The sequence below is a fragment of the Ursus arctos genome, unplaced genomic scaffold (assembly GCF_023065955.2).
Source record: "Ursus arctos isolate Adak ecotype North America unplaced genomic scaffold, UrsArc2.0 scaffold_9, whole genome shotgun sequence".
In the NCBI taxonomy this organism is placed as follows: domain Eukaryota; kingdom Metazoa; phylum Chordata; class Mammalia; order Carnivora; family Ursidae; genus Ursus; species Ursus arctos.
Window position 1 is genome coordinate 20,097,952 of NW_026623111.1, and position 12,762 is coordinate 20,110,713.

The 12,762-nt window shown below is 48.2% G+C and overlaps 1 long non-coding RNA gene across 2 annotated transcripts; it reads right to left on the reverse strand.

The window, feature by feature from the left end:
• Positions 1-474: 474 nt before the first annotated feature.
• LOC113266764 (uncharacterized) lies at positions 475-11,512 on the reverse strand. Of its 2 annotated transcripts, none has more exons than XR_003320498.4 (3): positions 11,367-11,512; positions 3,541-3,710; positions 475-2,930 (listed from the first exon to the last, which is right to left on the reverse strand). It is a non-coding gene; the product is annotated as an uncharacterized LOC113266764 (long non-coding RNA). The 2 variants fall into 2 exon arrangements; XR_007187846.2 differs by lacking the exon at positions 11,367-11,512 and adding an exon at positions 8,600-9,190.
• Between the last annotated feature and the right edge of the window lie 1,250 nt (positions 11,513-12,762).

Below are 12,762 nucleotides of genomic sequence, written 5' to 3' on the forward strand. Positions count from 1 at the left end.
CATGGCATATAGAACAAGAAAAAAAAATTGGCCCTACAGTTTCAATTGTTCCCCAGATGTTGTTGGTGTATCATTGGTTTTTGTTTGGCAAGTATTTGTTGTTATTGTTTTTTACATGCTTTGGATCTAGACTAATCCTGGCACTTAGATGTCCCCCTAGCCTCACAGAACAGGATGCCTGGAATTGATCATCAAAATAAGCCAAAGAGTGCAAAGAAATTCCTCGGTAATTACTACCTGATTTTGTTCTTTGTGTCAAATATGAGTTAGTGAGAGAATTCATTCATCTCTTACCACACTACAAGGGACAGAGGCAATCTTTCTCACAGGATTCAGGGCTAAAGTGGGTTGTCTTCTGAACTTCCCTGCAGCATTTAACCGAAACTAAATTTGCCTGGAGAAAAAAAATCTTCCTTTTGAGAGATCAGTCCCAGAAATTTAAAAAAAAAAAAAAAAGTGTGTAGTAGTCTACTTGGAAGATGCAAAGATTTTAATTTCAGGTGGCATTTTGAGAGGTGTGTGTGCACGCACTTGTGATGCAAGATACGACAACCCAACTAACAGAGGCTTAAGTGAAACAAGGATTTTAGTTGTTCATATAACAGAAAAGTCCAGGGTGGTCAGTCTTCAGTCATGGCTGGATCCAGGTGCTCAGATGATGTCATATGAGTTCTTATTCCTCTCTAATACTCAGCTCTGCTCTTCTTGTCATACAAGCTCTCTCCATCAGGAGCTTCAGACTTAATTCTGTTAGCTTGACAACGTTGGAGAAATAAGACAAGGGGTGTCCACTGCAGTGGAATGCCTACTTAATGGTGAAATAAGTAGAAGAGGGATAAAGAAAGATAGGTGGTAGGGTTTTAGCTGAGAGCAATGGGTAGACCTAGATCAAGTGAATTTGGGTTGGCAGGCCTGATTTTCAAACCAGTTGCATTGACTATTGGTAACAATAATAATATCTCAAGACCCATAACATTCCTTTCTTAATTTCATCTGAGTATGCAGTAATTGCTGATGTTCACAAATGCCTGTGTCAACCAGGGCTGCTGGTCAACCACGGGCAGCCTGGTAAGCAGGCAGCTGTCCATCAAGACTGGAAGAAAGAAGTTTGAAAGCCAAGAGAGAAGTCAGGAACTTGGCCCGTGTGGTGCACGGGGACGGGAGGAGGGAAGGGGAGAAACCTCGGCAATTTGTTTTTAATATTTTGCTTGTTCTGGATACCATGAAAGCTGCGTACATTGGCTTCTGACTAATGAAAACAGAGGGGAAGCCAGGCTGGAAACCTGGCCGTGTTTCCGTGCACAATTAGGTTTGTTTGTTTAGGTCTCTTTTTATTTGTTTTCAGATGACTCAGATAGGAGTACTGCAGGCATTTCAAAGCGAAGTGTTCTTATGTGTATTTTCGGTCTAGGGCTTCACCAAGTGCAGAAAGCCTTGGCTCCCTGAGGTTATTTTCCTATCCAAGGGTTTTTCAAACTTTCAAGTGGAGCTGGAAGAATGCCGTTGTAAGCCAGGCTATTTTTCTTAGCAGACCCCAGTTTGGGGTTGCATGGGGGACAGCGATCACAAACATATAAACACAAAAGTCCCCAAACAAGGCACAAGGGCACCCATTGTGCTGACCTCTGGCACTATCTCCCCTTGATGGCTTTACCATCTGTGCACTCCAGTCCTCTCTGGAAACCTCTTCATGAGTCGGCCTCCTTCTCTCCAGACAACCAAGTCCAGAGATGGATTCTCTTTTCCATTTTCTCTGTATCTGTCTACAAACTGTTGAACTCTGAAGACTCTCCTCTTGCATTGTCATGGTTTCGAGTCTAAAGCCTCCTGTGAAATGCAGAGATTTACAATCTGGGAACCTGCCAAGCCCCTGGCTGAGTGCCTTTGCCTAAGGGGAGTGACTCCCATGGGGACTGTTTGCTCCTGGTCAGTTGACCCCAAGTCCAGGAAAGGCCTTGGCAGGGGCCCTGGGAGGGGCTGGCCAGTAATCTCCTTCCTAGACGAGGAAGACGCAAATCAGGTAATGGTGAGGCTTAAGTCCAGTAGCCCTGCCTCTGAAGGATGAGGCAGAGAACAGGGACACTCGAAGTGGTCCTGTTTTAAAATACTAAGACTTTATGTAGGCGGCAGGAGCAGGTTTCCTGAGTTCCCTGGAATCTGGGTCCCAGCCTGAGACTCCCACAGTCTCCCCTGCTCTGCTGCTCAGGTTATATGAAAGACATTGGCCAACATGCTGGCCGGAGAATTACTTTCATACTTGAGTCACTCCAATGAAACTTCTGTTAACCAAGATTTTGTTTTTCAATGCTCCTCTCCCTCTGAATGGAGCTATGAACTGCCCCACTTTTAAGACTTTCCTCTTCCAGCATTTCAAGTTGGAAACTTCCTGAAGCTCAGAGCAGAAAGATTCATTCTATCGAAATGTACACATTTCAGGAATTTCTTTTCCAAACCACTGTCTTCCAGAGCTATGCCCTGGGTCCAACAACACTCCACCCAGTCTGCTGCCCCTGCTATGGCTGCACTGCTAGACTGTGACAGGTGGCAATGCTGTGTCCTCGCCGACCCCGAGACAAGCACAGGATGAAAGCAGTTTCATCAGGACATGAACCCAGGAAGCGCATGAGGCAGAGGTGGAGTGACTCTGGGCATCTGGAGCTCAGTCCTGCTCAGGACCCTCGGAGAGACTGTGTGGGACATGCCTCAGACTGCCCCACAGGTAAGGAAGCTGTTGCTGGTTAGTAGAGTTTCCTCCTGGTGTGGAAACTCCCTGACGCTCCCAAACTCACGCCTGCAGCCAGAGAACGTCCTCAGCCTGAGAGAGACGTGGAGCCCTAGGTCAGTGCGGAACTCTCTGGAGGCCACTTCCGGGGTACGTTGAGGGGATCTGGAAGGGGCACCAACGTGGTGTCAACAGCATTTACTGTACCCTAAGATGACAAAAGGAAGGGCACAGTCATCCAAAAGAGACTGCATTGTTTTCACTCCACTGAGTTGACTCAGGGAAGCGGACCAGCATTAACACAGATTAGCAGCAGTTGAGATGACAAGAGCTGAAAAGAAAAGGTTTTGTTTCCATTCTCAGTTTACCTATGTATTTAGTGAATATTAACAGACTGCCTACTTGCTTCAGGTTCGGTGCTAACGGCTGGGGTATTGCAAGGAGGGAACCAGGCTCTGTCTCTGGATGGAGACAAGGGAAGAGTTCAAGGCAAGGGACTGTGACAGCATGGTCTTAGCAGGAGGGGCGCCTCATCTCGGCTGACAGCGTGTAGTGTCTCTTCCTTAAGAAGGAAGGGGAAGCGTGTTCCAGTGAAAAGGAACAGAATATGGGAATGCCTAGGGGCACCGGTGCAGATGTACAGACTCAGGGCTGTTTTCTAGTAGGTGGTGAGAGGGAGTGGCACCCGATTAAGTCAGATGCCAACAAACACCAGGTCACAAAGGACCTTGTCAGCCACAACACAGTGTTTATATACCAGAGCAGCGAGGAACGGCTTCTTTTCTTATTATTATTACTATTATTTAATTAACACTTACTTATTTATTTCATTGTTTCTTGAATCCCACCTCTTCCTTCTGGATTTCATTTTCTTCTTCCCGAAAAATATCTTTCGGTAGCTTCTCACTGATGTTTGTGAGTGACGAACTTTCTCAGTCAAGGACAGACCCACTTTTCGTGGGGCCTGAAGCTTATGCAACTTTGGTTCCTTTTGGGGAAAAAAACAATGCAAACTATGAATACAAAATTAAGACTGAAAGTAAACGTTGACTACAAGAAAAGAAATGTCAACAAATTTTAGCAAGTTGACAAGTAAAAACAAACATTACCTATAAAATCCAGAAAAATAATATTAAAAAAAATAATTCACTGTAATTTTTTCCAACTTCTCCTAATGTTGATGGCATTGGCATGACCGTGGGGATTTGACAAGAAGGAAAAAGACTTGGCCTACATTTAGTATGGGTTTCATGGGATATATTAGACGGTTTGCAGTCATTTCCATGTATAGTTCAGTTATTGCTGGGTGTACAAATTCTGGAATGGCTTCCAGCAATACTCCTACCCTCCACATGCTGCCTTGCCTGGCACACAGCAAAAAATCCTACAATGCTCAATACCAAAAATATGTGGATGGTAGAGAAACAAGGTTTAAGATGTATAGAGCCATCTACAATTTTCTAGTCCACAGGAAATTCTTCTGATATCAGAAATGTAAAATTATAAGTGGAGGATTCACTCTTACTCAAAGGCTAGTCAAAATGGGAGTTTTCTTTCATCAACAATACATTTGAGAATGCAGTGCATATAATTACGAACACACTAAGTATTTACAGCTCGTTTGTGAGAGAAGTCTCATAGAGGTCTTTCCAAGGTTGACAATAATCTTAAACATTTATGTACCATTACCAAAAAAAGAGTGATAAAGTGGAAAGAAAAAATTGTAATGATCAGTAACAGAAAATAGCTTTGATTAACCATGGCAGAGAAAAAAAAAAACCTCCGTTATCGTTGTCTTCAGTCTACAGAAAATGATTTTACAAAATCATCACATGAAGAGGTGATTAAAGAATATGTGGCTAAAAATGGAATAAGTCTAAATGCAATATGGTATCCTGGATTGGATCCTGGAGAAGAGAAAAGACGTAAGTGGAAAACTGGTGAAATCGGTGGATAAATTGGTGGATAGAATCCCATGATGGTTGATAATTGCACAAGTTCAAGGATGCTCGGATGCCACTGAAATGGGTGTTTGAATACTTGGATTTCCAAAGGCAAAAGCGAAAGCCAGAGCTGAAAAGCAGATATTGGCCAAATATGGAGGCCAAACTTTAACTTTGTTGCATCCCTTGAGAAAGTCCAGCCCCCTACCATTAAGGCCCATTCAAGGTCTAACAACCACTCCCAGGGCTGCGTGGCCTCATCTCCTGTGCTAAGTACTCTCATTGTCAGTGTCGTCTTCATTTTTGACACAAAGGGGCATTTGTCCTTCTTTCTTGCAAAGTCAGTTATGTACTTAAATTTCTAAGCACTTATACTGTGAGAGTTTCCAAGTTTATTAGCTCATCAAGTTGTTGGGCTGCTTTTCAGCAGGAGAGTGGGATGGTGAACTTGATGATTTAGGAAGGAATTCTGGCTTCAGCGTGGAGAATGGATTTAAGGTGTGGGGTAAAATAAAGACAGAACAAAGACAGATCCGACGGAATTCAATTGCAGAGATGACCCAGGGCAACCTGAATGAGAGGAATCATAGTGGAGAGGGAGAGAAGTGGAGGGACTGAGACATTTCAGAGGTAAGAAAGCAGAATCTGGTAATGGAGTAGCTTTGGTGGCAGAAGGAGAGGGAGGGGTCTAAGATGTGCCCAGTGTGGGGTGGGGACAGCTGGGTGGAGAGTGCTGCCATTTCTTGTAGGAGGAAACAGAAGAGCGGAAGGAGAAGCAGCCCCATGAGGGAAGATGAGGAGTTCAGTGTCGGACATGCTGAGTGTTAGATACCTGTGTGGCACCCAAGTGGACGTAACCAAGTCTCAGTGTGGCATACACGTTGGGAGAGAGATCTGATCCACCTGAACTTGTGGATTTGGGACTCGCGGTGAACACTAACTCCATGCAAATTACCTGGTTCAGAGCAAGACTGTGTGAGGGTGAGCTGTACTAATGACCAGTGTAGAAGAGGGCACAGGAGCCAATCACATAAACCGAGGCAAAGTGCATCTCCGCTGAGCTGATGAAGAGAAATATCTGAGGTATGGAAGCCTGTAGCGGGGGCACTGGACACAGTCAGGAGAGTCAGGGAGGGCTTCCCTGAGGAAGTGGCGCTTGAACAGAAATCTGAAGAATAATTAGAAGGAATCAGGCAACAAGGGGAAGGAAGAACATTCCAGGCTGAAGAACAGCATGCGCAAAGCTCTGTGGAGAAGGGATTGTGGGCACATGTAAGAAGCTAAGCTGTTATTATGGCTGAAGAAGACCAGGGGAGTCTGTGCCTTAGGAAAGACATGTCATCTCTCTGAGAGAACAGACTCAACAATTTGCAAGGTCCTCCTTTTAAGTCTCAAATTCTAGAGTTCTGTGATCCTTGTAACTTCTCGTTTTGGTAAAAAAAATTCTACAGAAAAGTTGCAATAGAAAAATGAACTCCCATAAATCTTCACTAAGACTCACCAATTCTTAAAACTGTGCCATATTTTCTTTATCATCTATCTCCCTACTTACCTATTAACCAATACTCTCTCTATACACATATAATATCTGTATCTAAATATAATACATATTGTTATTATTATTGCAGAACAATTTAAGAGTAAGTTACTGCCATCATGAACTTCACCCTTAAATATTTCAGCATGTATCTCCTAAGAATAAGAACATTCTCTTGTGTGACTATGTCCAGTGATGGAATTCGGGATGGGGTCTGTGATCCAGAATTCTATGATCTCTTTAAATATGGACGGGATTCAATAGCAACTTATACTGAACCCCTTCTGCGTGCCAGGTGCCATTCTCTGCATGGAGTATTCAAACTGATATGAGAGACAAGTCGATAAACAGATATTTACATGGAGATTTGGAAAGGGCAATGGCAGACATAGAGCAGGAGTATCAGGGGGATGCAGAGGAAGGAAATCTGGGCAGAGACTAGCTGTCTATCCCATCTATACCCTTCCTCTTCTTTTTCCCTAAGAGGACCTCTGTGCCATTAGGGTTTCCAATGTAGCCAACTCAAAAACTACATTCTCCAATTTATCTGTAGAGAGACCAAAGGTATATAATAGAAGTCACTGGATGCAACTTCTGGAAGAGCTTATTAAGGCAGCGAAGCTAGCTGGAAGGCACACACTTTGGCCCTTGACCTTTCCTTTTTCCTGCTGTTAGGATGTCATTGTAATTGCTAGAGCTGCAGCAGCCATATTGCAGCCATGAGGAGACATTAAAGATGGAAGCCAGTGTTAAGAATCGTGGAGCAAAAAGACAAAAGGATCTTGGATCACTGGCAATAAAAACGAGCCACCATGCCAACTCTGAGTTGTATACTCCAAAATCTTTGAGAGGGAGGAATTAATGATCTCATTTAAGTCACCATTAATTAGTGTTTTTGTTACATGTAGTTGAAGCTAGTCCCAACTGATAAATCACTTGATTCTGCCTTGGGGATCTAGGGGAAACTGCACACGTAATATGAAAAATAAGTAAAAAAACAGCATGGGTAAAAAGGTAGGAGGAGGCTCCAGAGCGTAAAATTTAGCTTAAGAGCAGCAGAGGCCACTGAAAGGATTTGAGGAGTGTGCCAGGACTAAATTTTAGTTTTAGGACGCAACAGAGAGGACGTCGTCTTGTTGATAGCTACACTGTGGGGAGGGGAAGACCAAAGTCAGCAAAACTAGTAGGAGAGATGATGTGACAACCTATGTGAGGAATGACCCCATCCTGGAATAACACTGCACAACAAAAGTAAATGCAAGGGCTCTACTGTCAGCAAGACCTCGGGCCCATTTGGGCTTTGCCACTTATTACCTAGATGACCCTGAGCAAATGACTTCTCAACGCCTCAGTCCCTTCTTATTTCCACCAGACCATTAAGAGAATTAAATGAAGCCATGCATGCACAATGCTTAGAGCTTAGAGCAGTCCCTGGTACATAATAGGCACCCACTAAATTGTTGTTGAGCCCATGGCAGTGAGAAAAGGATTCTAGGCAGTAAGGTAGAATAAGACAAAATTGACAGAATGCACAACAGGTTGGATGGTAGGAGGGGTGAGTAAGAGACAGAAAGGAGTTAAAACTGTCTCCTAGATTTCTGTGGAAGAACCACTTCTGGGAGCATAGAGTTTTGGACCTGCAGGGTTGGTGGTACCTCTCCCCATCTGTATGGAGACAACCAGGGCTCACCTGCATGGAGAGATAGGGAGCCGGGTTAAGGATCTGAGCTGAAGACAGACTGGTGAGCAGCTGGAGCCCTAGGGGGCTGTGCGGGTGGGTGCGGGAGTTGGGGGAAGGAGGCCATGGGCAAGGGTGGTGGTGAGGGGATCACAGCTCTCAGGTGAGTGTGTAGAATGAAAAGATGAGAAAGCCAAGCAGGAGCCCAGCCGCTGGTGCTGGTGGACAAAAAGTAGCCAGCAAGGAAACTGAGGTCTGAGAATTGGGCATTGGGTTGTGGGGAAGGAGGTCACTGGAGACCCCGGGATGAACTGAAGGTCATCAGGGACATCGGAAGTCATGGTGCCCATAGGGCCTGAGGCAGAGTGTGCTCAGTGGAGACCTGAAGGAGAAAGGGATCGGGGAGGTTTGTGTGAAGGAGAGGAGGGAGTCATGCAGTCGTGGGAGCTAATGAGAAGAAACTGGAAGGAAAGTAAGATGCTAGAAAGAGATTTGGGAAGAGAAGTGGGGGCTCCGTGTCCAGGAGAGGATCCAGAATTGGGCCAGGGCCTTTGCCACGTACCCACAGCGGGGAAAGCGGCCCACAGTGGAGCTGGGAAGCCAGAGTGCCGGGTGGGGCTAGGCTGAAAAGCAGTGGGGGCCATCTCCAGTCTGTGTGTCCGTGGACCGAGGACGGCCGGAGACCGAGCACAATAATGACTCATTTCTTGGGCACTCACCCCTGTGCCAGGACGGAGCCGGGCCTTTGCAAGTCCCTCTGTGCGGTCCTACTTCACCAGTGAGCACCTGAGGCCCAGGGAGCTTAGGGACCAGCAGGAACCGGTAGGGCCGGGGGCCTTAACCCCCGTCTGAGCCCACGGAGGCCCCCTCGATCTCCACGCTCCACGGCCGGCCGGGCAAGACGGCCAAACCGCTGGGAAGACGCGCGGATGCGGCCCAGCGACGGAGGAGGGCCGCGAGCGGACTCAAGGCGGCTGCAGACCGGACACCTGCGAGGGGGATCGGCCCCGAGGCGCCCGCCTCCCCGACCCCACTGCGCCCGAAGCCGCTCCCAGAGCCAGAGGGGCCTGCGGAGCGTGCCCAGGAGGGGGCAGCAGCGCCTCGCGGAAAGCCGCCGCCTCGGCTCCTGGGCCTGGGGCTCAAAGGAGGGCCCGGCTGCTTCCCTGAAAGGTGGTCTCGTCCCTGCCCAGCCCCGAGCGCCCCTCCTGGGCGTCACAGCCTTGGGAACAGCCTCCCCAACCCTGTGCCTCAATCTCAGTAAATGAGAGCCATGGTGGTTCTCCTTCTCCCTGTCCCCCTCTTTCTCCCGCCCTCCTCTGTTCCTAGACTCTCAGACTGGAGATGGCCCCCACTATTTTTCAGCCCAGCCCCCCAGCCATTCTGTCTCCGCAACACCACTTTTGGCCATTTTCTCCACTCTGGGCACGTGGCAAAGGCCCTGGCCTGGGTCTAGGTCCTCTCCTGGACACCAAGCCCTTAGTTCTCTTCCTATGTCTCTTTTTAGCATCTGTCTTTCCTTCCAGTTGCTTCTCATTAGTTCCCGCTACTGAGAAACTCTCTCCTCTCCCCACCCCTGGCCAGCGCACTGCAGGCTGGCTCCCACCTTGCAGAGCAGAGACCCTTCTTCTTGCTCAGCTGCTCTCCACAAGGCCTCCCCACACCGCAAGGACGGGAGTGGGGTGGCCTTCAGCTTCTGCGCCCTGTGGCAGCAGCCCCAGGGAGCCTTCTTCACAGGCTCCCTGGCGCCCCTCCCCAGGGCCCTAGGAGTCCAGGGCAGGCCTGGAGCTGGTGTCCCCAGAGCTCAGCGTGGCCGGCTGCTCGAACGGAACTCACCACATATCGGATGTGAAGGGAAAATGGAGTATCATTATTTTGCTTAGAACTAATCTGGTCTTTCTCCTCTGAACCCCACCCAGTAGTTAGTGGGATGGGGAAGAAAAGCTAAATGTCCAATCCAGTTAAATTTTAACTGATGTTTTAAACCCTGCAGATAATACTCAGTCTTTAGGAAAAAATACTCAGTGTCTCCGATAGTTACCCCCTCTGTCCCCCACCCTAGGGGCGTGGGATTATGGAGTGAGGAAGCTCCCTCCTCTCACCGCACCAGAGGCAGTCAATTCTTTGGTCCCACCAAGGCCCGTGGATGTGTGCTGTGCACTGGTCTTTGGGGAGAGCTCCTTTTTTTTTTTTTTTTTTTTGGCCGGGTCATACTTGGCCTGCTGGACTCCAGGACTGAAAAAGTGGCTTGTTCCTCCAGCCCAGGCAATGCTCCTGGTGACAGTTTGGTGCCTCGGCCTCAGCGGGGCAGGAGCCCTAAGCTCTTTCCATTGGTTTTTCAGTCTGTTAGCTGGGAGGTCCGCTCCTTAGACTGGGAGTCCCTAGGTGGCTGGGAGGTCACCTTGTATCATGACAGCAGGCCATTTGGTGGGCCCATTGTCTCCCACCGTAGCATCTGCACCCCATGGGACTGAGGGTGTGCCCAGGGAAGCTGAACTCCAGGCCTCCCCCAGGCAGACCACATGGAACTCCTTTTCTGGGGCTGTGCCCTGGGTTCTAATGGGGTGGCTTGTGAAGGGGCTTCCACCCAGAGTCCTGAGGGTAATACCACGAGCACCCTCCCCTCTGCAGGCCCAGAGATGGGAACAGCAGGGCAATTCCTCTGATTGCTTGGCTATTCACACTGTCCACTTCCTCCTCTTTTTAAAAGATTGTCAGGTACAGAAAAAGGGTGGGCTTTTCCTTTACTTCTATTTCCTCCTTTGTGACTCTTGTTAAGCCCTTAAGGACTGGCTTTGGTCTCTTACTGTGCCAACGGAAGGACTCTGAGCTCTAGGCTTACTCTTGATACACTGAGGGAGGAAGAAGAATTTGGAAAATCCCTTCTCAAGATAAGGGTCTGGCTCCTAAAGGCTAGAACTTTCTGCATAATCCTGTTTTGAATGACCCAAACTAAACATTACCTTGTTCTCTCTCTCTCTCTCTCTCCTCCCTGTCTCTCTCTCTTTCTCGGAATTCCTTCCGAAATCAACACGACTCTGCACACACAGATTTCCTGCACACACACCCCCATCCCCTGCACAGTCGTGCCTCCTCCATGGCTATCTAGGGTAGACCCGGAGAGTGGGAAACAGATGCGAGAAGCCTATGAGTTTTAAAGCAAGATCCCCCTCCTTCTCTCTTGCAGCCTGAAGAACTCTGTTCTAATCAGGTCCAAAGTACTGAGCTTTTCTTTTTCTCTTATTGTTTGTAAATCCCCAGGTCTCTGTCCCTTTAGCCCCCTTCCGTAGATGGGCTTATTGGCATCATTCTCTACTGAGATGCCAGGTGAAGATGTTTTTGTTTCCTACCTGCTCTCATCACCCCAAAGCATGCCCCAGTCCCCCCTGCAGCCCCTCCTCCATCCTGCACCTTCGGGCAGGGTCCACACCGTGGGCAGGTTTGCATGGAACCAACCATTCCTCTGAGACCCAGGACGCGCCTTCATACCTCTATGCCGACACACGCGCTGTTCCCTGGCCTGGGCTTTCCCGTCATCCAACCTCTTTGTAAGGCTCATCTCAGTTTATCATCTGTGAGAGGCTTTCCTGCCTCTGCTCAGTCAATGTGAGTCCTCTCTCTTCTGAGGGCCTGAGCGGCTTTGAATTCCTCACGTCCTACCCTGGATTTATAACTATGCTCGTATTTCTCTCCCAATGACACTGAAGTCTCTCGGAAGGCGGGCACTGTGTATCACTTGGCTACAGTTTCTTCCATGAGGCTATGAGTGAAACTGACTAGGAGGCTTTGATATTAGTGGGTAAGTGGAATATGATTATCAACAGGAGTAGCCCCAGACCACATTTGAAAGTCGGCTCAAAGCACATCAGCTCACACAAATGACTTTGTGTCTTCGGCCTCAGTTTCTTTATTTGTTAAACAATGGAGTGGGTTTCCATGATGTCTTAGATCATCTCCACCTCTGACAGTCTGTAATTCTACCCATATTGTCTTGTGACAGGTGTGTGCTTGTGCAGACATGTGTGTATGTGTGTGTGTGTGTGTGAGAGAGAGAGAGAGAGAGAGAGAGGTGGGCAGGGATCACTAACTGGGGAGACCAGGTGGAGTGGAGGAATGGCAAAGGCTTTAAATGAGGACAAACCTGGGTCTAAATCCAGGTTCAGGCTCTCACCTGTTGGGTGACCTTGGTCAGGCTACGTTCTCTGAGTTAAATGGAAAATGAGTATATTTACTGAGTGCCTTCTGAGTGCGCGCACTGCGTTGGTAGGTGGGGCTATGGAGTAAATTCGGCATGTCCTCTCTGTGTAGGAGGCCAGAGTCTGTTAAAAGGGGACAAATCTGCAGACGAATAAGTGTAATCAGGCGTAGAATTTCTCCACAAGAGAATGTCCAGGACACAGTGGGACCACAAAGGAAGGAGAGGGAGATCAACAGATTCCAAGGATGATTTAGCTGGGAGTGGGCCAAGGAAAGGTTCCCTAATGACATGAGAGCAGAAAAGAGCGCTCCTGGAACTTTCGGGGAGAGGGAGAGAAGCAAGCGGTGCCTGGTCCATGACTGCCATCATGAACCTTCTTTGACCCAGACTGGCGAGGCCTAGGAATCTTGGATCCTGAAGGCATTTCCCAAGAGGTGGTCACCGCTGACATTTAGACCACTGGCCTGGGCCCCGAACCTGTTGGTCTTCCTCCAAGTCCTAGTCCCTTTCCTTGTGGCCAATGAGTCATCGCCAGTCCCTGAGGTGGCCTCGGGGGCTTCTGTTTCTCCTCAGTGACCTCTGCCCACCTTATCTTCTTCCAGGGAAAAGCAGTGCTTGAGAAAACGTGACAAGTTCCATAAGAAGTGACCCCTCCTCCATCCCTCCCCCCACCCCCCGGACTGGATC